This window comes from Cuculus canorus, chromosome 3 (genome assembly GCF_017976375.1).
Source record: "Cuculus canorus isolate bCucCan1 chromosome 3, bCucCan1.pri, whole genome shotgun sequence".
NCBI lineage: Eukaryota > Metazoa > Chordata > Aves > Cuculiformes > Cuculidae > Cuculus > Cuculus canorus.
Window position 1 is genome coordinate 13994788 of NC_071403.1, and position 24896 is coordinate 14019683.

At 36.6% G+C, this 24896-nt stretch overlaps 1 protein-coding gene and 1 long non-coding RNA gene across 10 annotated transcripts in view; one reads left to right on the top strand and one right to left on the bottom strand.

Annotated features, from left to right (window-relative positions):
* Positions 1 to 24896, top strand: part of ADGRB3 (adhesion G protein-coupled receptor B3) — a 457722-nt gene that overhangs the window by 316716 nt on the left and 116110 nt on the right. The window lies entirely within an intron of this gene.
* Positions 79 to 24748, bottom strand: LOC128851636 (uncharacterized). 2 transcript variants are annotated; one of them, XR_008448998.1, is made up of 4 exons: positions 24592 to 24748; positions 18136 to 18250; positions 5036 to 5168; positions 79 to 1506 (listed from the first exon to the last, which is right to left on the bottom strand). It is a non-coding gene; the product is annotated as an uncharacterized LOC128851636 (long non-coding RNA). The 2 variants fall into 2 exon arrangements; XR_008448997.1 differs by having other exon boundaries at positions 5036 to 8293.

Here is a 24896-nt window from a genome sequence, read left to right on the forward strand (position 1 = left end):
AGAAAATCACTGTGTACCTAGCAGCCCTTTTTCTAGATATAAGTGGTTGAGTTACATGAGAATCCAGCATCACTGCAGCCCACTTAGACCTTGCAGGGCTTGCTTAGTCAAAATTCAGTGGAACTAAATCAGTCCTTTGTTGAATAGACTCAACATAAATGGAAGGCCCATATTGCCTCTTTCACTTCCTTAGAACACTCCTAGGAGTTTTCTTCTAGGACGGTGTTGTAAAATGTTGGAAAATGACTCTTCTTTCTTGTTCTACGTGCTTCAAGCTTCCAGCTGTCAGATACTGGAGTGTAATAACAAAGCATCCAAAGGAGCACTGAACTTTTTGAGCATCTCAATATAGTTGAAAGAAGTAGAGGTTTTGATCATAAAGAAAGTAAAATCTTATACACAAAGAGCAAAAAAAAGGCAGTTTGTTTATGTTTAATCCACATCATTAAAAGAAAAGCACAGGATTATTTGTCTCTCCATTTTGAGAGATAGTCTTCCAAAACAGTTGAAACCACGAAGGAAACATTAAAAAAAATACGTATTTTGTTTTTTTGTCATAAACCATTTTTGGCGCTGCTGGAGAGAATGACATACATTTAAGACTTTTCTCCTAAAGCTATTTGAAGACATTGTATTTCTTTCATTTCTGAACTGTTGTTCTGAAAATGCTTTGAAGGAGATGGAGAACACACAACCGTCTTTGGAATTAATTGGTTGATTTTGCTGCTAAGAAGAGTGACGTATTATCTGCAACATGTTGTAGGTAAATAACAAGGCAGTTTAAAATAAACCAATAGTAATTCATTGAGTAATTCCCCTTCCTGACTGTTCTAGTCTTTATTTGAGAGCTGACACCACCATCGCATGTTCATCAAATAAATTCAAAATAATGTTTTATAATTCTGTTCTGTAGCGTGCATCAGTCTTTCAAATACCAGCTGATAGTGAATCAAGCCTAATATCACAACAATGGAATATTTTTCACTGTTGTACAAAAGTATGCTTTCAATCCATAGTATATTTCTCTGTGTGTGCTTGTGTACATGTGCATATTTCTAAATAAGGTGAACCAATATTATAGTACTTCTGGAAGGCAATTCAGTCCTCAGAAACAGGGAGCAAAAAGTCAGTGAAGTAGGTATAAATCTTTGAAGAATATCAGTGAACATGCTCTATTCCAATGTAATTGTCTCGGGGTCAAATAGAACAAGAAAATCCTACAACATGTGGGATTAAAGATAATATAGTCCCGTGGAATGGCTCCTATGGAGGATCCTTAGACAAAGGAAAGTCTATATATTCTTGCATACCGCGTACTCCATACTGATCAGGACATATAGGCTGTAAAATCTGGTTAACAGATTGTCTACATCGGTGATGCAGACAGTTGGTTTGAATCTGAAGTGAGGACTGTTCGGCTGACTTCTGTATAAATGAAAATGTACTGGAGCATCCAAAGCATTTAGACATCATCTTCATAAGGAACTAATCACTGTAGTGAGTATACTGGACATAAAAAAAAAAAGGTTAGAAGGCAGGATCTAAAAGTAAACAATTAATCAAATGTCAGCTGAGGGTGAGAGTTTCCTCTCTAACAAGATTTGAAAAGCTCCGAGTTTCATTCACATGATGTAGGAAACCATAAAACCATTTGCTTTAGGAGTAAATCTAGGAACTGGGAAAGCATTTATACTGAATCCATCCAGAAGATATGGACTCACCTAACTCAGAATAGGTTAGGCTACTTACACTTCAAATTCAAACATTATAGGGAAGGTTAAAACATAGGGAAGTTTGTAAGATACAGAACAACGTATATTTAATAATAACACATACCTGAAAAGTGAAGTAAATCTATTCTAGGAAAAAGAATAGCAATGAACAGTGGGGTTCACTACACCTTAAAATGTAGCATAGGATGAGTTAGGTTTGCTGTATCGAAATGTAGCATAGAATCTCTATGAAGCTAACTTCCATGCCTGAATAGAAAGAATATGCTGTTTAGGTTGTGTTGTCCATTAACCAAACAAGATGATGGTAGTGGCTGTGGAGCACTATGAATAACTAGGAATACTGCAAAGGCAGAAAACATAACAATAATGGAAGATGAGGAGGCACTTAATGAAATTATCAGGTAAGAGGTTTAAAATAAACAAAGCACTTTTTCGCTTAGTATGTAATTAAATTGTGGAGCTGAGTGTGCTGGATATTCTGGAAGCCAAAAATATAAATGAATTCAAAGCCTCTTAGGCATGTTCACTGATGACAGATCTATAAGTGCTATTAACTACAGTGCTCCAAATGCAACTTCCAGGTCAGGAAGTCCCCAGGTCTGTGACACCTCAAAGGATATCCAGGGATATATCATTGTAGGCTTGCCCTGTTCCTATGCTCTTTTCCACATCAGGGACAATGCTGAGCTATATCAGACTTTTTTTCTGCTCCACTGTGGTAGTGTTATTTTCTTCCAAGTGTTGTATAAGATTCCTTCCAGAGTGGTTCCGATCTGCATTATTCTATCTTCCTTCTTTCATTTTGAAATTATTTTGTCTTAATTACTAATGAACAAGCAAATGAACAAGCAGACCTTAGTGGGCAGGGATCCACTATGGTAGTAGTCACAAAGAACTTGTTCTTATTTGATCCTAATGACATGAAAGTATTGGCAAAAAAGTGATTCTTTGATCTTTTAGTTACTGAGGAAATTGGTAGTATGATTTGGAGGAAAGGAAGCTGGTCTGCAAATTTTTTAACCATTTTACCCTGTCTGCACAATGAGACTAGGTGGGTATCTAGCCTGTTATAGTCACACTGATAGCCAGTGAGGCAGTTGAGTCTTGTCAGGGGTTCTCCATAGTTTTTCCACTGTAAGTATAACAGTACACTTGCTTCCATCTGTCAGATCCAGGGAAAGTTGTTGATCTTATGTTCAGGGATGTATGGAAATCACTCCTTCTCTAGCAGTACGGAATAGTCTCAAGAAGAGACGGCTCTAAATATTATCTCCTCACAGGCTGTAACACCTCCTGCTTTGCAGTCCAAGGCATCCAATGCTTTTCAGGAAACAAAACATCTTGTAGTTGCCTCCTCAGAGGAAAGCTTAGTTTAATAGCCTAGGAAATGCCTGACTAGCTCATATGCTTACAGAATTGTCATTGTTGTATGGGGAAAGTAACTCTCATGCACATTGATGTGGGCAAGTAGGACATTTGTCAGCACAGTTATACTAGATGTACACTTCACTAGAGGTTCTTCAGCTGTAAATGTTTCTCAAGAAACAATATGGTCAATTCCCTTGAAATCAAATTAGACTTGGCTGACACTGGTTTAAATTGTTCCAAAGTTACTGAAGGCTAACATAAAATCAACATAACTCATGCTGAATTCAGTTAGTCTTAAAAGTACACCTTCTAGTAAGGTATCAGTTGAGGAACTGATACAGTATTTATTTAAAGACTTTCTGATAACTGGACGAAAGCAAAAAAACAAGGGGGTAACAAATATAAATATTTTTGCTGCAGAACTGTTTATAGCATGTGTCAGCATAAGCATTTGTGTGTCTCAAGTAAAAAGCAGCAGGCAGAATGCCTCTTACAACTATTGTATTGCTGTGCTCTCCCTCAAACATTTTCATGCAGGTTTCTAAGGAGAAGTTAGAACAGGAGCCTAAACAGTAGCTCCAGCAGAAGGAGGTGACAAAGATCTTCACTTTGCATAGCAGCAGGAAAATTGTTTCAGACTCGTGGTTTCTCTTAACTGCTTCTTCTGTAGCCTTTAATAGGAAAATCAGAGAGATCAAACGTATACTTTCGTTTCATCCATTGTCTATTATCTGTTTTATTTGGGTCACAGTGTTCTTGTAACTAGTAAATTAAGTGCAGTCTCAAACATAAGATAGCTACAGTAAACCAGTTTTGAGCATAGAAGAAAAAACAGCCTGAATGCAAGAAAATTCGGATAAAGTAAGAAAATTTGGATAAAGTAAGAAAATTTGGATAAAGTGCTACAGCAGTATCTACAACTAAAGACAGGTTTTGTTCATACTTTTGCAGTCCAGCAAGGTTTCTATTACAAAAAAAACCATCAGAACATGGAAGGACAAAATTCAGCTTGTGTGAATTTGCCATTACAAGTTTACTTCTCTAGATACGAGTATCTTTAGGCTGTGCTATTCCCCATGGACATAAAGTGAAATAGCTTGCTCTTTTTGCCTTTGTGTGAAGGAAACCTCTGTCTCCTTCTGTAGAGTGTATATCACTGTCAGAAACTTGGATTCTGCTGCACTGAGTCTGCATTTTGTAGATTTCCAAAGCTGAGAACCACTTTGTCAATGGATTAAATGGCAGCCAGTCACAATGGAATGTTACCTGATTACAGTTTTCTGATAAATGCATCATAATGTTACATAGATGTATTGTAAAACTACCATGTATCAGTGCCAGTTTCACTCAGAATTGTTGAACTGCAGCATCACTATGCCTGTCTATGATTATTTTGTTATATTGTTTCACTCTGATTCACACAATCTTTCTCATGGAGGGAAAACGTTCACAAATCTCTCCACAGTTGAAAAGAGAAAAGAAAAAAGAGAGGAGAGAAAAGGGAAGAGGGAAAAGAGAAAAGAAAAAAGCAAAGTCTGCAAACTGCACTGACCATGGAGTACCATGAAGGAATGCATGCAGCTGCAGTATGACAAGTGCTTTTGTATTTAAAATAACCACACTTTGTGTGTCATCTCATAAAAGCCAGCAATCAGCTTCCCAAAACCTCTATGTCTCAATTACACAATGGTGAATTGAATTAAGACCACAAATACAATTTGAGGATGGAGATCAGAGGAGAACTAGTTATGTAAATGGAAAAGGCAAAAAGGTGTGTTTCAAAATATAAACAGCCCTTACTGAACTGAATTCATGAAATGGAAGTGGAAAGATGAGCTCGGTGTCAGTATTGGTAGAGCTCCATTTCATGCCTGTAAGTAATCACCCAAGAACAGACTAAAAGACTTCCCCTTTTAACATGGGAAATTACTTACCTCCCAGCTTGTAGGTAAAACAGCTTGTGAAACAGTCCTGTGCTCTGTCTCACTGACTCCTTCTGTATTTTGATTCAGCCTGAGGGGCTAAGAGGTCTGGCTTCATAATTCTTTTTCACAAAAATAAGGTACTCTGTTGGGAAATAGGGCATACAAATTCATATTCCTCCAGAAATACAGAGAAGTGGGACCCACGGTCTTCTCTGTCCCATGGGAGTGCTTTGAGAAAAGGGAACTACATCTCTTTGACTACCATTTTTGTGAATTTTCCCCTGGCTGCTTTTTTCCAGATAGAGCTACTCAGTAAATTCAACCTGCCTTTGCAAATAGTTTCAGGATGCTTTCACTGAATCTACAGTTTAAAAAGAAAGGAAAAATATCTTCATACAAATCTAAATGTATATCTCCAAACATCATTAATCTCAATGTACCCCTCTGTCTGAGAAAACTGTGCAGATAGTGAGTAGAGTGCTTGGTGTTCTAAGGCTTCTACTTTATTAGGTGTAATTTTGGTGAGCTCACTAATGGGAAAATATACTCAAGCTGGAGATGATCCAGAAAGCCTCAATATAGTTAATATAAAGACAGAAGGAGTAATATAAAAAGGTGAGCTGAATGTGAACATTTTAATGTTTTTCAAACACTCTAAGTTTACTGTATGTTCACTTTGATTAGATATTTCTGTTCCTCAGTCACAATCCTGTGTATATAAATCACTGGGCTTCTTTAGTAGGAACTGAGTGTATATCAGAGAGAGACGGTATATAGTGATTCTATAGAAGTTATCCTTAGCAACAATTTGATTTCCTTTATTATATTTCTTTGAAATAATGTACATTTCCCCATAAACATTCAGTTTCTTTGGACCATTTCTTTTCTACTGCTAGTGCTGAGCTAGTCCAATGACTCCATCACCTCTAAGCTATCGATCGGTCTGACATCTGATTCAACCTGTTCTCAATTGTCTGGAGTGCTTCAAAGACAGATCAGAAAGATTCATTACCTGCTTCTCTGACACAAAATGCCTGGAAGAATAACACTTTTCCCCAGGCAACGGGCAAGTTAATTTTTGGAGTATTGGGTTTTTTTTGTTTTTAATTATACAAAAAATATTCATCTGAACAGCAAAATGGTAGGAAAATACTTACAAAAATGAATTATGTAAATAGAACTCTTTATGATGGGTCCATTCCTTCAGAATTGTATTTAGGTCACCTGGAAGTATTAAACTAGTTCCAAATGGGCAGAAGCACAAAAGAAGTAGTAACCATCATTTGTAAATCTTCAAATGGGTCTCCAGATTAATTTAAACAGCCAAGTGAAATAGAAGTTTCAGGTCACTCAAAAGCCAACAGAAGTGGAATTTGTGAAGGTCTAAGTATCTAATTCCTTGTAGGGATTATCTGGTGGGCAAGGGTCTGATTCTGGCATACAAATGTGTCTGTCACTGACTTGAGAGGGGTCAGATCTATGTTTTGCCTTTGTAGTCAAGCTCTCCATGTACTTTTTAAATTCACTGAAATTATAAGCTAACTTTGACAAAACTGTACCTACATTTTAGGTTACTACTGTTGCATTAGCACTGGATCTTTAATATATATGTTGATCTTCTTAAAGAGATCTTAACCACACATGAATTGCATGCATTATAAGGAAAATAAAAGTGGTTTTATGTGAGAGTTGAGGAAAAACTACTCAGAGGGAAAAGGTGAGTCATCAGTATTTAGGTCAGTAGAAATAAAAGCACAACACATGATGGCAGACAGACAATTGAAAAGGAACAGAGAGGGTGAATGAGACTCAGGGCAGATTCAGAACAAGACAATAGGCTAGAGTTACTCCAGACACAGCATGAAAATCACCAAGCACAACACTGACAAGATGCACCGTAATGCGTGCTGATTTGCTGGAGGTAGCTGAAAACCTGTTTCTGTGGGAAGAGGGACTTATACTGTAATTAACCAGGAATTAGTCAGGAAAAAAAGAACATTTAAAGAAGGATTGAACTTCTGTACAAAACAAACTCTGCTATCTAGACGTCTAGATTAACTAATTCTAAGAAAATTTAAAACTACATCAGTTTAAGTAGTTTAAGATGTTGACCCAGAGAGGTATCATTTTGTCTGTCTCTTACAGTTTAAGATTTTAGAGGTGGGATTATTTTTCCTTCTCAAGCACCAGAAATTACTTTTTTAGTACATTAAAGAGGTGGTTGAAGTATATGACAGACTTTCCTTCTTAGTATAGGACATACAAAGGGTCATAGACAGGGGATGCATAATTTTGAAGTGAAAGTGACTCAAAGTAAATGAAGAATCATGTCCAAATAGGTGGGATAGAAGTGAAAGCTTCACCACCTACTCAGAGATGAGCTATGTAGAAGGGAGAGACCTAGAGGAGAAGTGATAATTGAATAAATGGCAGAAAGAGAGAAAAGCAAGCTCAGTTAGCCATTTTAGTTAGAAATTGGAATTAGGAAAGGGAAGAAAACCAGAATATAGTTATGAATTCTGGCCTGATCATGAAGTTGTTGCCATTTATCAAATGTGTTGTAACATACATAATAAGGGAAATTTAATGTTTTTAACATTTGTAAGTGAACTATAGGGTTTCTCAAAGGTGCAAAATCAGTGCTTTATTATATCTATCAAGTCCTTCATTAATATACTCCAGTCCTTTTATGAATTTGTTTCCCTCAGAAAATGAGGTCAGCATTACCATTCTGGTTTTGGTCTTTCCCTTGAGCTTTCTTGAGCATCTCGGGAATTCACTGCTGAATGCAGTGAATGCTTGTTCGGTGCATGTTATTCCTGTCTCTGCTTCCACTGAAGCCTGTACTTTTGCAGGTGATATTGATAGATTGCTATAAGAGTGAGGAAAACTGGAAGTAGAGTTGCTGAGCAAAGGGGTCAATTGGCTGGGAACACAGTTTTTATTCCCAGTAATACCGAATGACCTCGGGAAAATCACTTCTGTTTTCTGTACAAAAGCTTTCCTACCTCTGACATAAAAATAATGTTGACCTCACTGGCAAAATTCTTTTAAGATACAATGGTGTGCAACTGTGTGTTATTTTCCCTCCTTTTTAGTTACTTCAGTGAGGTGTTGTCTTAAGCTTTCAATTCATTTCAATAGCAACTTATTTAATTAGCTACAAACTGACTCCATTCATTGATCAATTTCTTCAAGTCGATTTTGTCTCTGGCCCACTTTGCCTGCTTTGTCCCTGTTACTTTTTCCAAATCTTTCTTTCACCATCTGTAAAGGGAAAAGAAACTTAGTTGAAAGAGGTGCAAAGTCAGTGTGACCTGAATGAATATGATATTCAGAATTATGCATGCATGTACAACAGAAAAGAGGAAAGCTTTCGAAATTTTCACAATCAATGGGGCAAAGAAAACAGGAACTCCAAAGAAACTGCTGAAAGATCAGTTAGGTGGGGCTCAAAAGAAATGAAAAAGCTGTAGATATTGACCTCCTTCTTGAGATACTCGAGAAGGATCGATAATATTGAGAGCTACACAGACATCATACATAATGGAAGGAAAAACACCCCAGAAAACTACAGAGTCACAGGGTAGATCATAAAGAACCTGTAAAAGAAATGTTCAGAGCAAAGTAAGGGCTGAAACTGAGGTTTAAAAATCATCAAGAATCTGTGTTGCAAAAGATAGTCAGGGAAAAAGGAAGATAAGGTCATTGGTTTTGCATTAAAAAAAAGTTAGAGATTATGAAGTCAAACATGTATGGTTTCCAAAACTAGGGAAGTAGTGACAGTTCTATATATAGAGAAAAAGGTCAAGTGGAGGTTAAATGATAGATTAATAGTGAATTGTATGGTTTGATATGGCAAGATAATAACATGCAAAATAGAATATATAATCATGCTGGTTGGATGGCGGTGTTTCCCAGTTAACACAGAACTGTTTCCAGCAGACACAGGGCAGGATCAGAGAGACAGAACAGAGCTGTCACTTTTTCACTGAAGCTAAATCAGATCTTAGACTGCAGTATTGGTACCATTTTATCTTTCTCTTTCCACTATGAGCTGTCTTTGATCCGTGATCATGTCACTGACTTAGTGTCACTCAAACGTGTTTAAACTTGTTTCTCATGTCTTGTATTATCAGTGAGGACCAGGACCGGCTATACTTTTTTTCTTTCTCAACAGTGAAATAAAAAGTGATTTTGTTTATACTCATGTATGTGTAAATGCGCAGGCAAAATTAAACATAGGTACATTTTCTTAGAGGAAAAAAAGATGACTGCCCAGGCTGATATTCTGAACTGATTGTATATACATAATACAAATAACAACAAATGAGCAAGCCTATAAATTACTGAAAACTAAGCTATCAGTTTTATTCACAGATGCACAGGTTTTGTGTAGTTTGTGAAATGTTTATGCACTCTTTTGAAGTATGCGTGTTGCTTATCTCGAATGAGTTCAATGTGTCTTCAGTTTTGCAGAGAAGAAACTGACTTGCATATATTTTTAAGATTGAAGGTCTTCCATAAAAGAAAGTGTAGCACTTCAGTGCCTTAGGATTGCTCTACAACACACTCACTGATTTGAAATTATTGCAGCACTTTACTATTTCTTATAAGCATCTTTCTTTGTAAATGGTGGGGGTTCTGTTCTTGCAATCTATAAAATAATTTAAAATTATTGGTGTGCTTCACATTTCCAGGAGGCCTTCATTCTTCCAAATTAGAATTCCAATTTGTGAAGCACTCCAATAACTTTAAATTGCTCTACTTTAGATCCAAACCCTAATATTTCCAAAGTGAAGAGCGTATAAAACTTTTGAAGCCCTTTAATAATTCTGAACTAGATTACAGATACATAGCTAGAATTTCAATCTAATTTTCTTTTAAATACCTAATTAAAAAAAACTAATCTGGACCTACAACATAAATATAAACACATCTTCGCTTTCTGATGTTAGCTCTTGAATTTTTAGAGGTATCATTATAAAAAAAATTATGTTTAATTATTGTGAATGATGAAGTATTGCTGGGAAAAGCTATGCTTTACTCTGAGTCTGTAGTAGCTCTTTGAAAGGGAGAGTGTCTTCATTTTGTATCACACTCCAAGTATGTATAGACCTTGGACTACTTGCAGGTTATTAAGCTTTTCTGTATATGACCCACACAAAAACCCAGCTATAGTTATCATTGATAGAACCGGCTGGTGATCTGCTCTGCTGGCTGGGAAAGACAGAGGCAGCAGCTGATCAGCATTTGGAGAGACAGCTGTTTCCCCAGTTCTTCCTCTGATATTGTACATCAGCAAGAATGTATTTTTCAGGTTTGGTTTTAATTCAGGACTTGGTCATTTATGTGCATGATTTCTCTTGTCCACCCACAACCTAACCTGCATAATGAAGGCCTACTATGTAGTGTACTTGTGTTTGCACATAAAACAAATATAAAATCACAGCATACGGTTTATCTGCTATTCAGATACAATCTGCTGAATGCTCAGCCCAATTATGCTTATATTTTTGTACAAAACCATTGACCCAAAATTCTCTGGACATTTGAAAAATCAGGGACTGGAACAGCATCCCAAACAAAGCCAAACTTTTATGCATAGCATCTCTCTAATTCCATACCAAACCATCTGGATGCTCACAAATGTGAGGGAACAAGAGAGAAATCTGTATGTTTACTTTGTTGAATTGATGTATTGGCATCTTAATTTGATATATACACACAAAAGTATGTATTTAAAAAACATAAATATGTCAAATTGATCACAATTTCATTCAAATACAAACTTGTTTCACTGAAAATCACATTCAGATCTGTGAGATTCTTAATATTTAAAATAAAGAACAACTTATTTTTCCTTAGCCTGCTAAAGAGATGGAGGGGAGCTCAACACTTGCCATTGATTTTTTAAACAAGGGCCACATTTACTGGTACATTCTGTCTTGTAATGCTCCATTGATGTCAATCGCCTTAATCAGCTGGCTAAACCCAGTTCATGCCTGCTGTGCATAACTGAAGAGGTACAAACAAGCAAAGCAAAGCATGCCAGTAAAACTGGCTCAATATGTTATGAATAAAATTAACAAGCATTAGGTTAAACAGCTAAGCAAATGGAATCGAAAGTGAAGAGGTATGCAGGTATCCTGGTATCGAATTTATTTGACCCTTCCTCCAAATGGATTTCTATGTCTTTTTTTTAACAAGGAGTACTTGGAACAGAGAGATTGTTCATTCTTCTGTTAAAGCTTCTTTTACATGAATATACTTTCATTACCATTAAAATTAAATGCTCACATTAACCTTAAAAGCTGCTACACTCTCAATACAAACTTTTAATCTGAATAACTGATCCAAATGTGGTGAAATATACCCATCTTGAAATATGAAATTGAAATATCAGATGACCGGGGGGCAAACAAGGACTCTAATAAAATGTGCTTGTGGAACATGCCCATAGAACTTTTGGTTTTGAAAGTTTGAATAAATTTCTTTTCCTATACATATTTATAGAGCTTAAAGGCACTTAATAACATCAAATAAGTAGAGAATTTTGGCTTGATTGTGATTATATTCAGGAATTTTAGGTCTGATAGGAAAAGACTGACTTCCCATAAATACCTGTTATTCAAAGTAAGAAAAGAAAAAAATGTCTCTGTCATGCTAACAACAAAGAGGAAATCACCTAATACACCCAAAAGTCTTGCCCAGAAATCCATAAGGGGAGTCTTCTTATGTATTCAGTAAGCCTTATGTGAGAATACTAGAAACCTATTACATGAAAAATACATGTTGTATTTATTCATCGCAGACTTATCGGAACACACTGGTTTTGTCCTGACACGTGAGATAAGAGCTTATAATCAGCTGACCTGTTTTCATCTAGAGCTAAGAGACTACTCTAACGAATTTTCACATATTGTTTTTAGAAATTATTTCACAGGTTAAGAAGGAGAAGTCTGGAAAGGAAAGCTGTGCAAATGTTCTGCAGTCTTTCAGTCTGCCTTGAATTCCAGATCCTACTGACAGAAACATTGATTTTCAAATTTAAATTAGATTATAATTCCTGAGGTTTTGGCTGGTTTAATTTTTTTAAATGTGAACTGAATTTTGTCTTACCTTGAAAAAATAGTCCTGCTTTTTGTCAAATATAAGTGACCATTTATTCAAGAAGCCAATCTCAACAGACAAAAGTTCTTGCCTTGTGTTTCAAATTCAAGTAAAACACAAAACAGAAAAGATTAGCCTGGCTTCAGATTTCAGGCTTTTCAAAGAGCCCTACGAGACTGCTTGAGAGACAATCTTTGTATGTGTTCTGGGAATGCATGTGGGTTTGACCCTGATGCTGTTGGCTACCGTTAATCTAATTGTTGCATAACTTCATCATAAGAACACTGAAAGTCTCCATGTAATTCTTAAAAGGACGTACTCCAAAGTCTCCATCCGTAATCACATAAAACTAAAAGATAATCTGAAAAGTGTTCTGAAGTAGTTATTGAATTTAAATTCAGTTTCTCCAGTTCAAAATTGGCAGTGACTGTGCTGACCATTGCATATCATACTGGGTTGGAACTCTAGTGCCCTGTGCTTGCCACTAGTTTGCGATGCATAAAAGCACACCTGTCATTTTTGTACTAGGTGATCTGGAATCTCAGTCTTCGCTATTGCAGAATTCTTTATAGTGAGCCTACAGTGACAGATTTACAAAAGAAAAGTGATTTAAAATGGTGTCTGTTCCTCTGAAGCAATATATGTTTTGGAGGCATTAAATTGTGTGAAATTTCTAAACATCCAAACCTTTTCATCAGCTTGGCAAGTAGGCAGCACAGATGTGGCAGAAGGAATATAAAGGGCTAATTTTATAACATCAATCTGTTTGTCGTCAGCATATAAATGAAGTTTAGGTCCACGTTGACTGATCAGATTATTGTAGAGAAGCAGGTACAGATTAAAAATCAGGGCCTTGAGAAGAGAAATGTGTGTGACACCTGCGGAGGAAACTTTGTGGAGCTGATCGAGCCACAGGACGTAGGCTGATCTCGTTTGTATAGAATGAAGCAAAACCAAGAAATAACACAACACTTCAAAACACTCCTACAAAGTGTTTGAGGAGAGTTGAGTGTCTACTTATGTCAAAGACAGCTATTATAGGTAGGAGGATACCTAGAAGAAATTCTGCTTGGATTCACAAGGAATTGCTGATGACTGATTATGAAAGTATGTTACTGTATTGTGGTCTGAAAACAAACTAGTCCTAGAAGACCCAAGTGTTCATCAGAAGGCAGACAGAACAACTATCAGTTAAAGAGAATTAAACCAAACCAAACCAACCAAATAAATAAATCCAATTATAAGAGAAATGAAAGTTAAAATTGATTTCAAGGCCTTATAAAAATTTTTACAGACACCAGCATGAGAGAGAGAATCAGTTTTGGTGAAGCAAAGTTAGGATATTAATAGAGCACATGAAGAATAGATCTAATTATATCAAATTGATAATTGTATGTGGGGAGATCTGACATAGTGAATATTTCCTTGGTTTTGAAGTGCTGCTTAGTTTAACTATCAATCAGCTTAAGTGTGAGTACAAGAAACAGGAAAACCAGAAACATATGAAGGGTAATGAGGAAATGACCGCCTCATTCCCAGACCAAATCCTAGCCCAAAAAACCTAGGAACATCAGTCAACATGTTACTTTGTTACTAAAATAATCCAAGAGATCTGTCACAGATGGTGGAAAGCACTCCCAGGTTAACTTCAAGTTTTTTCAGTATTAGCAGAGGAATCAATCAGTGCATGCAAGTGTATGCCCAAAAGTGAAAGCATTCTCTGATGCTGTAATTAGTATAATAACTGATAAATATCCAGTGGTAACACATTGATCATAGATAATAAAAGGCTGATTATTGAGCCCTGGGGATGCCTCAAGTCTGACGCTACATGGATGATTAAAAGTCATCCACAGGATGTTAAATCTATTAGAAGCATTCAAGTGTAATACAAGTAATTCCCAGACATGTTTCAGGCGTAGAAAGCAAAATTTCATGGTTTGCAATATCAAACGTAGCAGTAAACTCTCAGAGAAAAGAAAGGAAAATCCTTGCCACGGTTTGCCAGGAGACCATTTTTCTTTCTCTAGCTGCTAGAAGGGACTTGAAAGTAAGCTTGAAATATTCCTTGCCAGCTTTGTTCCAGTTGAGCAAAACCCAAGCAGTAACCTTATGCACGAGAACTCTAATGAAAATTAGGGAATTTTAAATTAATTTGTATTACAAATCCTCTCCTCCCCTCTATTTCCTAGACCTGTGGATTAAAGAAAAGGGTGGTTGGTGGGTTTGGGGTGGTTTTTTTTGCTTTTCAGAAAAAAGCTAATTGCTGCAGTTTTAAAGTACAATTTCAACTACATCATCTGTAATAGTGTGAGAAGAAAAATATATATTTAAGGAATATTAAGCCTATAAATTAGAAAAAAACGCAGACAGCTCTTAACTCTGTGCGATTTTTCATCTGCATGACGGAAGGAAGGTTCTGCAGAGGGATGTGCACAGTTTGGATTGGTAGGCTCAGGCCAACTGTATGGGGTTCAACAAGTCCAGATGTCAAGTCCTGCATTTTGGTCACAACAACCCCACAAAGCAGCTTGAGGGCGAATGGCTGCAAAGCGCCCAGCAGAAAAGGACCTAGGGGTATCAGTCAATAGCTGACCAAATATGAGCCCATAATGTGCCCAGGTGGCCAAGAAGGCCAATGGCATCCTGGCTTGTATCAGAAATAGCGTGGCCACCAGGACTAGAGAGGTGATTATCCCCCTGTACTCAACGTTGATGAGGCCACACCTCAAATACTGTGTTCAGTTTTGGGCTACTCACTACAAGAAAGACATTGAGGCACTGGAGTGTGTGCAAAGAAGGGCAATGAAGCTGGTGAAGGGGCTGGAGAACAAGTCTATGTGGGCCAGCTGAGGGAACTGGGATTGTTTAGTCTGGAGAAGAGGAGGCTGAGAGGAGACTTTATTGCTCTTTACAGCTACTCGAAATAAGGTTGTGGTGAGGCAGATGTTGGTCTCTTCTCCCAGGTAGTAAGTGTTAGGATGACAGTACTTTCTTAAGTTGTGCCAGGGAAATCTAGACTGCATGTTAGGAAATATTACTTCTCCAAAATGGTTTTCAAGCATTGGAACAAGTTGCCCAGGGAAGTGGCTGACTCATCATCCCTTAGGGCCATGACAGTGGTGGAACTGGTGGTGTTAGGCTTACAGTTGGATGTGATGATCTTGAAGGTCCAACCTGAATGATTCTGTGATTCTGTGGATCAAAAAGGATACGCCCCAGCCAAAAAGCTTTAGATCTGCTTTAGCAAGAGGAGGGTGCTGAGCACTCTTCAAGCACTCTCAGGGGGTGAAACCAGAGATGCATAGTACCTGCATTGCACACCACTATGTTTTAGTAGGGAGACAGGGAAAATTTTCTTGTGCTCATCTCATCTTCGTTAGGAAAGGAGTTCTTTTCTACCGGTGCTGAAGCTATCAGTGGGATTGCTTGAAGGCAGGTTTATGATGGAGTCCTGTGTTTATGGACCTGCCTTAAACCAGCATTCAGGACAGAAGTATAAAACATGAGTGATAAAGAAGATTCTTCTTAGAATGAACAAAAAGAAACCTTAGTAGTACAAATACAATGTTTTAAGCTACTCCAGGGCCAGCTTACAGAATAAGATGCTTTGGAATATTGTCATTGTGCTGCTAGTATGTAAAACTATAAAGCTGTTTCATCAGTCTTGATTGACTGCATCCTGGCCTGCTGCCTGGCCAAGATTTCAAAGAAAATATAGAAGAGTCAAAGAGAACTTGAATTTTCCAGTGAGATAGTAGAGAAGTTGTAAGTAATGTAATTATTTAATGGACATTTGTAAGCCATTCTCGCGATACCATAGGAAAAGACATCTCAAAGTCCTTCCCTGTTCAATGTATTGTACTAATTCAAAGTACATTCACTCATTGCACTGATTTTTCCTAAAGCTGGTTAATAAGGTTCGCAGCCTCTTTAACAAGCTGATGAAACATTTGATTGCCCTCAGTAGATTGAGACAAAAGCAAGAAAGAATGTCAGTCCAGGGCCCCTGTCATTAGGTTTGTCCCCCATCCATATATGCTTGAACTATGGTGTGGCACCTTGGCATCGGGAAGCTGTAGGAATGAGCGTCTCCATCAGGGAAGCTGAGCTAGGAAGTGCAGCTGACAGCAAGACCACAGATGAAAAATGCCGTCACACAGTATGCAAACAAGAAGATAGAACAGTTCCAGGGTCAGCTGAATCACCAGACAGCCTGTAGTGATGTGACAGGTCTGAGATCAGGCTGGGAAGACAAGTCAGGAAGACAAGGTCAGGACTAGCCTGGTGCAAGGTGAAGCACAGCATAACTACAGCATAGCACAGACATGGACCAAGGGCAGCGGCCTGAGCTTTAATGAAACTCCTGAGCCACAGGGTGAAGCATGTATGCATGGAGATCCCAGGTTTTCATACTTTTTTTTCTTATGGCATAGGTGTTTTCACAGCAGGCAGATAAAAAGCTACACAGATCTGGCAGACCAGAATTGACCCTGGTTACAGGAATCCAAGCACGTGGGGACACATAGGAGGAGAGGTTGCAGAGGAGGATTATGGAGAGAGATGGTTATGTACTTGTCAGGATAATCAGAGCCTCTTTACAAAATCAGAGCCGTGACAACTGATAAGAAAATACAGATTTTCTAAAAGGTGTCCTTTCTAATTGCCAGTCGCTTTTCGCTTTTTTTTTAAATTGTTTGCACACATAATATATTACGATCTTAGTATGTACTGTCTTTGGTCCACAAAGTTTCTATTTAACTGAGCAGGAGGTGTATGCACAGAGCAATGATATATTAAAAAAAAACCATAATGTTTTTTTCAGAATTATAAAATGTACAATATAGGGCCTTATCCATCTCCTGGGAGGCGATACAGCTTGTCAACTCTAAATAACTTCACAGAGAACATTGTGCCCCATAGGATGGCATTGTGTAAGAAACTCAGGGGTTGGATCACTGACCCACTTCATGATTCTGTTTCACAGCCCAAGTTTAACTCTGTAGGGGAAAGAACTTTGCTGATATTGCTTGAACTATTTATTAGTTGTTTTTAAAAAATGTCATTGGTTTCCGATATGATGAATACAGTGCTTAACAGGGAAACTTTTCATAAAAAATCTATTTTCTGCAATATTATTCTGTGCCTGTATGGAACAATAAAACACTGAAGAAAATCATCAAAACTATTTCGTATTATCATTGATTTGACTATGGTATGTTTTATAGCTTGGATTTCTCAATGTGTCAACTAATTAGCTTCACAAATTACTAAGAAAATTCCACTGCTTGCAATTGACTGTTATGAACATATAATAGTTTCTGCATCATCTAAAAATGAAATATGACCTTCTAAATGTTTTAACTTTACTTCTATTTTTTTGTGAGTCATGGTACTTTGGTTTATGTTCTGTATTATATTCCTGTTGAAGCACTATTCAGGCACTTAAGACAAGCCAAATGCTTGCAAACATGTTCAATTTGATTGTAAAGTGTGTATTCAGATTATAATAAGTGTTTCATATAAGCACAGAGATTAAGTCTCTTCAGTGGTGTATGGGGAGCCTGTCCACTCCAGAGATTAGGCAGTTTCACTTTTTCGGTTTTAAGCCTAAATGCCACAGTAATTTCATCTCCTAAATTAGGCAATTTCAATACACCCTGAGTCAACTGCACAAAGCCAACCTTTCAAAGTCAGGGCAAGTGGCTGTACGAATGTCTCGTTCCTCCTCTCCCCAGCACGCATACAGACACACATGTGACCTTGCATACACACACGTTCCTGCTCCAAAGCCATCAAACCCACCTGAAACTCTTCTGCTTACTTCAGCGGGCTTTGGACCTTACATTTGCATTTATATAACAGTTCTACTGAGCGCTGAAATCTAATAGATCACATTGGTACAAATCCTGAAACAGGCATAGCCAAAACTAAAAAAAAAATAAAATATGTCACCCAGCTCTCTAAGCCACACCACTAAACTGCCAAGCATTTACCTTGTCTGGTTCCAAATTTTGTGCTCAAATGCACAAGATGCAGCGCAGTCCTCTTACAGTCATTGATGGTGGAAGGAACTTCAGCATTTTCAGGAATGTTCAGCAAACGTAGCTCCTTTTAAAAGAAATCACTTTTAGCACGTAGTGACGGAGATCACTCAAGAGATCACTTACCCTGGCCTCTCGCCCATTCCCAGCAGACTGTTCCATAACCTGCTCTTAGAAACTTGAGATGATAGAGATTCCACAGCTCCCTGAGGCAGAAGGATCAAGGTTTTACTGTCCCTACAGCTAGGAAGTTTTTTCTAGTAGCCAGCACTTTTTTTTTACTGTCTCTGGTGGTAAAGAAGAACAGGACAGTCGTTTCTCTTCCCAGTGACTTCTTATATATGAGGAAAACTGTTCTCATGTTTCCTCTCAGGTTTTCTTTTCTCTAAATTAAATATGCCAGTTCTTACAGCCTTTCTCATCGGTCAAGTTTTCTGGATCTTTGATCCTCTTTGCTACTGTCTTCTGTATGCTCTCCAATTGCTATGCTTTTTTTATCAAACATTGTGTGTTAAACTGGATATTGCCCTGATGCCTGGTTTCAGTAGAATGGGAGGACTATACTATCAAAATTCTCTCTAAACACAACTATATTTTTTTTTCATTTGGCTTACACAGGAGGAGAATATTTAATATTTGATATTTCTTAGGATCTACTTAGTAAATTGAAGACACTAAGTGTAAACATTAGATCACAGAGTTTGTCAACCAAATGTCAACTATTTAGCTAGATCTGCTTTGGCATCTTCATCATAAGATCTCCAAAACCCAGTTTAAGCTTTACTTGATTGTCCTTCAACAGATAATTTCTATTACATATCCTTCAACCATACTACCTGTCGGATGTTTGATTTTGCACATTTGTCAGTCAGATGAGTTTGTACTCTGTGTAGTTTGCTAGTTTTCATATTAGTCTTGAATTAAAATACCTACTACCTTGTGACACAGAAGAGAAGATAGGAAGGAAGACATCTTTTCTTAGCATTAAATATTTAAAATTTGTTAAGGGAAGTGAGTGCAAAAATTATCTTGCTTTCATATGTTGCAGGGTTGACTCATAAACTGATGAAGGTGGTTGCAAAATATGATCAAACAATGTTTTAGTGACCTATTAATCTAATGATATTCCAAAGAGGAGCTGCAGAGATGAAAGATTAGCTAGAAAGATGAGCAATTGTGGTTGATAGTGAATACAAAATGAAATACCGTATGCGGCTATAACTTCATAGCTAGAGTCATAAAAATATACACGTTCTGTTTGCATGAACTTTTCGTATAATTCTCTTGGGAGGTAAGAAGGAATTTGTTTTTCTAAATGAAAATTTTGGTAATTGTATATACTGTCTCTTCTTTTATGCAACAACCTCCTTTCATTTACCTAAAAGAAAAAAGGGACGGTTAAAACAGTTATTCTGGATCTCCAGCACACAAATAATGCATATCCATGAACAGACCCGAAACTGGTAAAAATGAAAAACGTGGGAGTCGCAAGATAGCTAGAGGCCTCTTACCTTCATTAATATGATGAGTTACCTGAACGCAGTGTTTACAGTACATTTACATTTACAGCACTGTTTGATAAGTTGCCTCATGGACACAGAGGCAACATATCCAGAAACACTTTCACGAAAATTTAATGTGACCTTTGTAGTTTCTGGCAGCAATTTAATGGGAAGTATGTAAACACAAGTACAGATAAAGAAGCAGACTTGTGTGCTGTGTACATTAACAAATTGTCAGATAAATTTCTGTATGAATTCTATGATGCTATCCAGAGGGGTAACAACTTACAACCAGGTTGCTATCGTTGTTTGCAGTTCAGCTGTCAATACCACAGTTTTATATTATGGTAGCATAGAACCAGATCCTTCAATAACTTACATAGGTAAAGATGGGACTATCTGCATGTATAACATTGTATACACAGCTCTGTGAGTGCCCAGAATCTCATTTGTATGAACAGTAATGTGTCTTGCATATCAAGCTTTCCTTTGTCAGTTTAAGAAACAAAAAAAATCATGTAAACAATTTAATTTCAAGAGGAAAACACAAGATTTAATGGAAAATTAGGTTTTGACACACAGAAGTCTAATGTTGCAGCTGTTTTTTGTCTTTACATTTTTTTACAAAGTTGCTTTAAAATCTGTATCAGTTTAAGTTTAAATCAGTGATTAAGTGTTTTGAGGAAAATATGCTTACCAACACACCTGTTTTCCATAAGTTGAGCTAAAATCCTATTCACATAGTTTTGTTGTTTTTCTAATTAACTTTTAAAAAAAAACTCTTTAAAATTTGTTTTTGTGCTGAAAGAAATCTACTAAATATATATATGGATTCCAGACAAAAAAAATATCTCTGTAACTCATTCTAGAATTTATTTTACCTTGTGGGGAAGGAACTGCTTGCTGTATGTTTTACTTTTACTCTGAGTGAATACTTTTTTTTTTTTTTTTTCTGGTGGAACCAATGCTTTTCTTAATCATTTTAAGGGGAAAAAAACAAATATCCTAAGATGTTGCATTCAGTACTGAAAATGCTAAAATCAGAGGCAGACATAGCGCTTTTAAAAATATTCCATAATGTAGCAGATGAATCAATATGTCTTTCTGCAACAGAAGCTTGGAATGCAGTTACAAGCAAAAACTGGTATTAACACTATTTATTATATTTATCATAAACCCCTAAATATTTATTTTTTTATCTCCAAGAAAATTTTCCCTCGTGCTTATCCCATTCCTCAGTTTTGCCATCACACTTTGCATATACCACAGTTGCTATAGGCTTGACCAAAACATATATTAATATCATGCAGGTGGTGCTTGATTCACTCTTCATTTGTGGAACAGTCTCCCATGCATCATGGTTAAATAAGGGTAAAATATTTGAAAACCTGTTAATTTGCAGTAGGAGGTACATAAACATGCTGAACACAGAAATCGCAAAGATGTTTTGGGAAAGTTTACAGAACCTTTAATTAAAGTACCATCTGCCTTGTACAGACATAAAAGAATTTGTTGGACAGAATATACACATAGGCATTATGCAATAAACGTCCCTTTTTCCTGACAGCCCATTCAAGCGCTACAGTGTTTCTTTTCCTCCTGGCTGCTCCATTATCGTGGCCATGGTCCTTCTTCAGCTGCATCCCCATCCTTCTATCCCCAGCAATGCCCTGTCAATAAGTCCTCCCTTTCATGCCATACTTTTTGCTTTTACACCATGGGTAGCACAAGAGCAGCTTCATCAATAATATTTTCTCTCAAATGTAAGGGTCTATTTTTCTAGTAGCTGCTTGCATGGAATTCCCTTCAGTTGAACAGTTTCATGTGGGCAGTGAAATGTTTCATGAGTTTCACATGGTTTTACTCCTAGAAGAATTACAGTATCCAGGTAGCAAGTATTGCAGCATGATCTTTCTTGCAGTCTGTTGACTTCTACCAGGACTTATGTATACTGGAATTTCTCCCAATGAATATACCTTTCCCAGTGACATTGAACAGTAATGACTGACGACTAAGTGGGACAATGTTAGCATGAACTTTGCTTAACAAAGAAACTTTTTTTGCAACTACTAGCAAATATTTAATTGCCTATTGATGTTGTCAACAAATAAATAAAGGGGAATCTTTTCCTGGATATTCAGCACAAGTTGTACTCATGACCTTGTATAGGTACTCCAGACTACAAGTGACTTCTCATAGGAACTGTAGTGTTTGAGAAGCATCAAGCCAAATATTTCAAGATCATGGAAATGACAAAATGTATTATCGGTCATTTGTCTTTTAGAAATTGGAAAGGAGGGGCTGAGAAGGAAAAATAATTACATGATGTGCAGAGGAGCCTTTAAAACTTGATAGAGAAGCATTTTGAGTGATTATGATTATTATTTGCATTTGAGCTGGAATTGATTCCTACTTCTGCTAAATGTTGCAAAAGGGTATTCAATTAAATACATCTGTTTACAGTTTTTTATTTGATGTAGTATGAGTCTATTAATGAATAATAATTTATATTATTAATACGAATTATACTGATACTATAATAATCAATTATTTGAATGACTAATTAATTCAAGAAGAAAGATCTTCCATAGCCTAATTGACAATATAATATGCATAGTCTTTACATATTTTAAAGATTGTTATGAGTTAAAGGACAGAAGGATCTGCTCTGTTAATTTAATACAGCAGCATAAATTTTTTCCATCTGGAATATGTGATCAGCGATCCTTACTTGCTTCAAAGACCTATTTTGAGGTTTAATTCATTTATAATTTTTGATACTGAGGTGGAAGTGACCGTGCTTTCACAAGAAACTTGAGTATTTAACTACCTCTCAGTACATGATTAAATCTACTGAAATCACTGGCGTGTGAAGTTACAGACATTTTTAAGTATTATGCTGAACCGTGTTATTCCACAACCAGTTATTCCAGAATTAAAATTGCCAAAGCTAAGAACAAACCAAAGAAGTAGTTCAGTAGAAGAAGAATTAATTCTATTTAAAATGTATTAATTTTGATGTTTTTATAGATTTCAGTGAGTTCAAAATTGGGAACTTGTGAAGCTTAGAACTATGGAGCAGTAACATATTTGCAGTTTTAAAAGCAGGTGAACCAATGTTTTTTAACATCTTATCAAAGTAATAGTACTGGTATAAGTCTTTTATAGGAATCTGTAAGAAATTCCAATTTGCATTGTGCTACATAGTAGTATTAATTAACGTATCATTGAAAATGAAGGATGGCTTAATTCAACTAATGCTGCAATCGTTTTAATTAATTTTAATATGAGATGGCCTAAAAGATACAATGACATTAGACATTAAAGCACAATCATATGAAAAGTTGCGGCTAAGGCCATTGCTTTTGTATTTCTGACCTTCAGTGTTTCATTCATCCATTTTTCCACAAGTGCTAACATCTTTGCATGAATTTACATCATATAACCTTTAGAATAAGTGAGGCTCTTTAAAGTATCTACTACTACTACTGTCCTCATCCACATCCACCTGTAAAACTAAATATCTTACTCATTGAGAGCATAGGGCAAAAAAGGAGCAATAAAAACTTTCTAAAGTAAGCTAAAATGGTTTTCTGTTCCTATAAAATAACTCCTCTGTACGTTTTCTTTAAAATGTCATGACTTCAAAGTTTGATAGCTGACAGCCCTGCAGGGTTAGAGACAAGGTCTGTGTGTCCAATTGGAAAGCTGAGAATTTTTCCCTTTACAAGTTATTGCCTCTAGCCCTGCAGGATTGCTTGGTATTGGGCTTAAAAGCAATGACATTTTTAAATACAGAATAGATGTTACTGGTTTGGAATTTAAACTTGACCGTTCTAAGGGTCAAAAGGCATTATTTTATATAGAGAAAAGCAACATTGTGAAGAAAAGAAGCAAATCTTTTTCTAAGTGTTTAATGGTTAGATCACGCACAGAATAAAGTGTGAAGCCATCGTTAGGGTAAACCTAAAAACAGACCTTATGAAGTGTATTAAAATCATATGACCTACAATAACAAGTATCACCATTGCAACAACTATTACCCATGTCTACAATATATATATACACACACATACATATTCTGTCTGTCTTGATAGAATACTATGAAATATTTCAGGGTGTGAGTACACTTAAAACATCCCAATTTTACACTATAAAATGAAGGAAATAAGAACCTTTCTCTCCTATGAGATAAAGCATTAATGAAAAGCAATAAAAATTTAATTCTGTTCAATGTCCACTTATGTGATGCCAAGAAATTCAATTTATAAATGTACGATGTCATAGTACCTCAACACTATATTGAGGCTCAGCTAAGATACTGCTGTCTCAGCACTGTTTTAGGTTTAATATTCATATGCAGTGTGGAACAACCAGCAAACTGAAATGTGATTAATTTAAAAGCAAAACCTTTAAACCAGGAACGATAGGGCTGTACAGGTGAAAGATTAGTCTAGCCTCAGTGTCCTGACAGCCACAGTGGCTGTTAACAGATGCTTAGAAGAATGCTTAGAACGAGGTACATATTTAGTAGATATTCCCCTGGTATGCCTTCCAAATTCCAACATGTCTGTACTATACAGTCAGATTTTTTATCTTTGTGTACTATAGCCATAAAAGATTTATTCTGTCTGTGAATTTCTCTAATCACCCTTTCAGATCACACAGTCCTATGTCATTGATAACCTTCTGTGGTAATGATCCACTGTTTAAATATGCCCTGTGAGAAAAAATGCATCCTATTGTTTGTTTTGAATATACAGCCTAGTAATTTTATTTAATGCCTTAGATCTTATATTACAAAGAATAACAAACAATCATTTCTGATTCATTTTCACCATGGCACTCTTACAGACCTTTATCAGACCTCCCATGACCACCTCTTACCCAGACTGGAGAAACTTACCTTACAGAAGCTGTCCCATATCTTCTGTCACCTTGTCCCCTTTCTCTTTAGCTTTCCTAGTTCCACTAGATCTGTTTGAGCTAGGAAGAGATAAGAACTGCATACTGCATTCAAAATGTGGGCATACTGCAGACTTTTTTAGAGTGGCATAGTCATATTTTCTCTTCTGCTATTTCCAAACCTCTGCTGAAAACTAATATAGTTGAAGAACACATCACACACTTGACATTCTCTAGCATCTTTGAATTAAAATATACACATAAGTTTTCTCCAATGCATGCTCAATAGAAAGATGTTTGCTTATA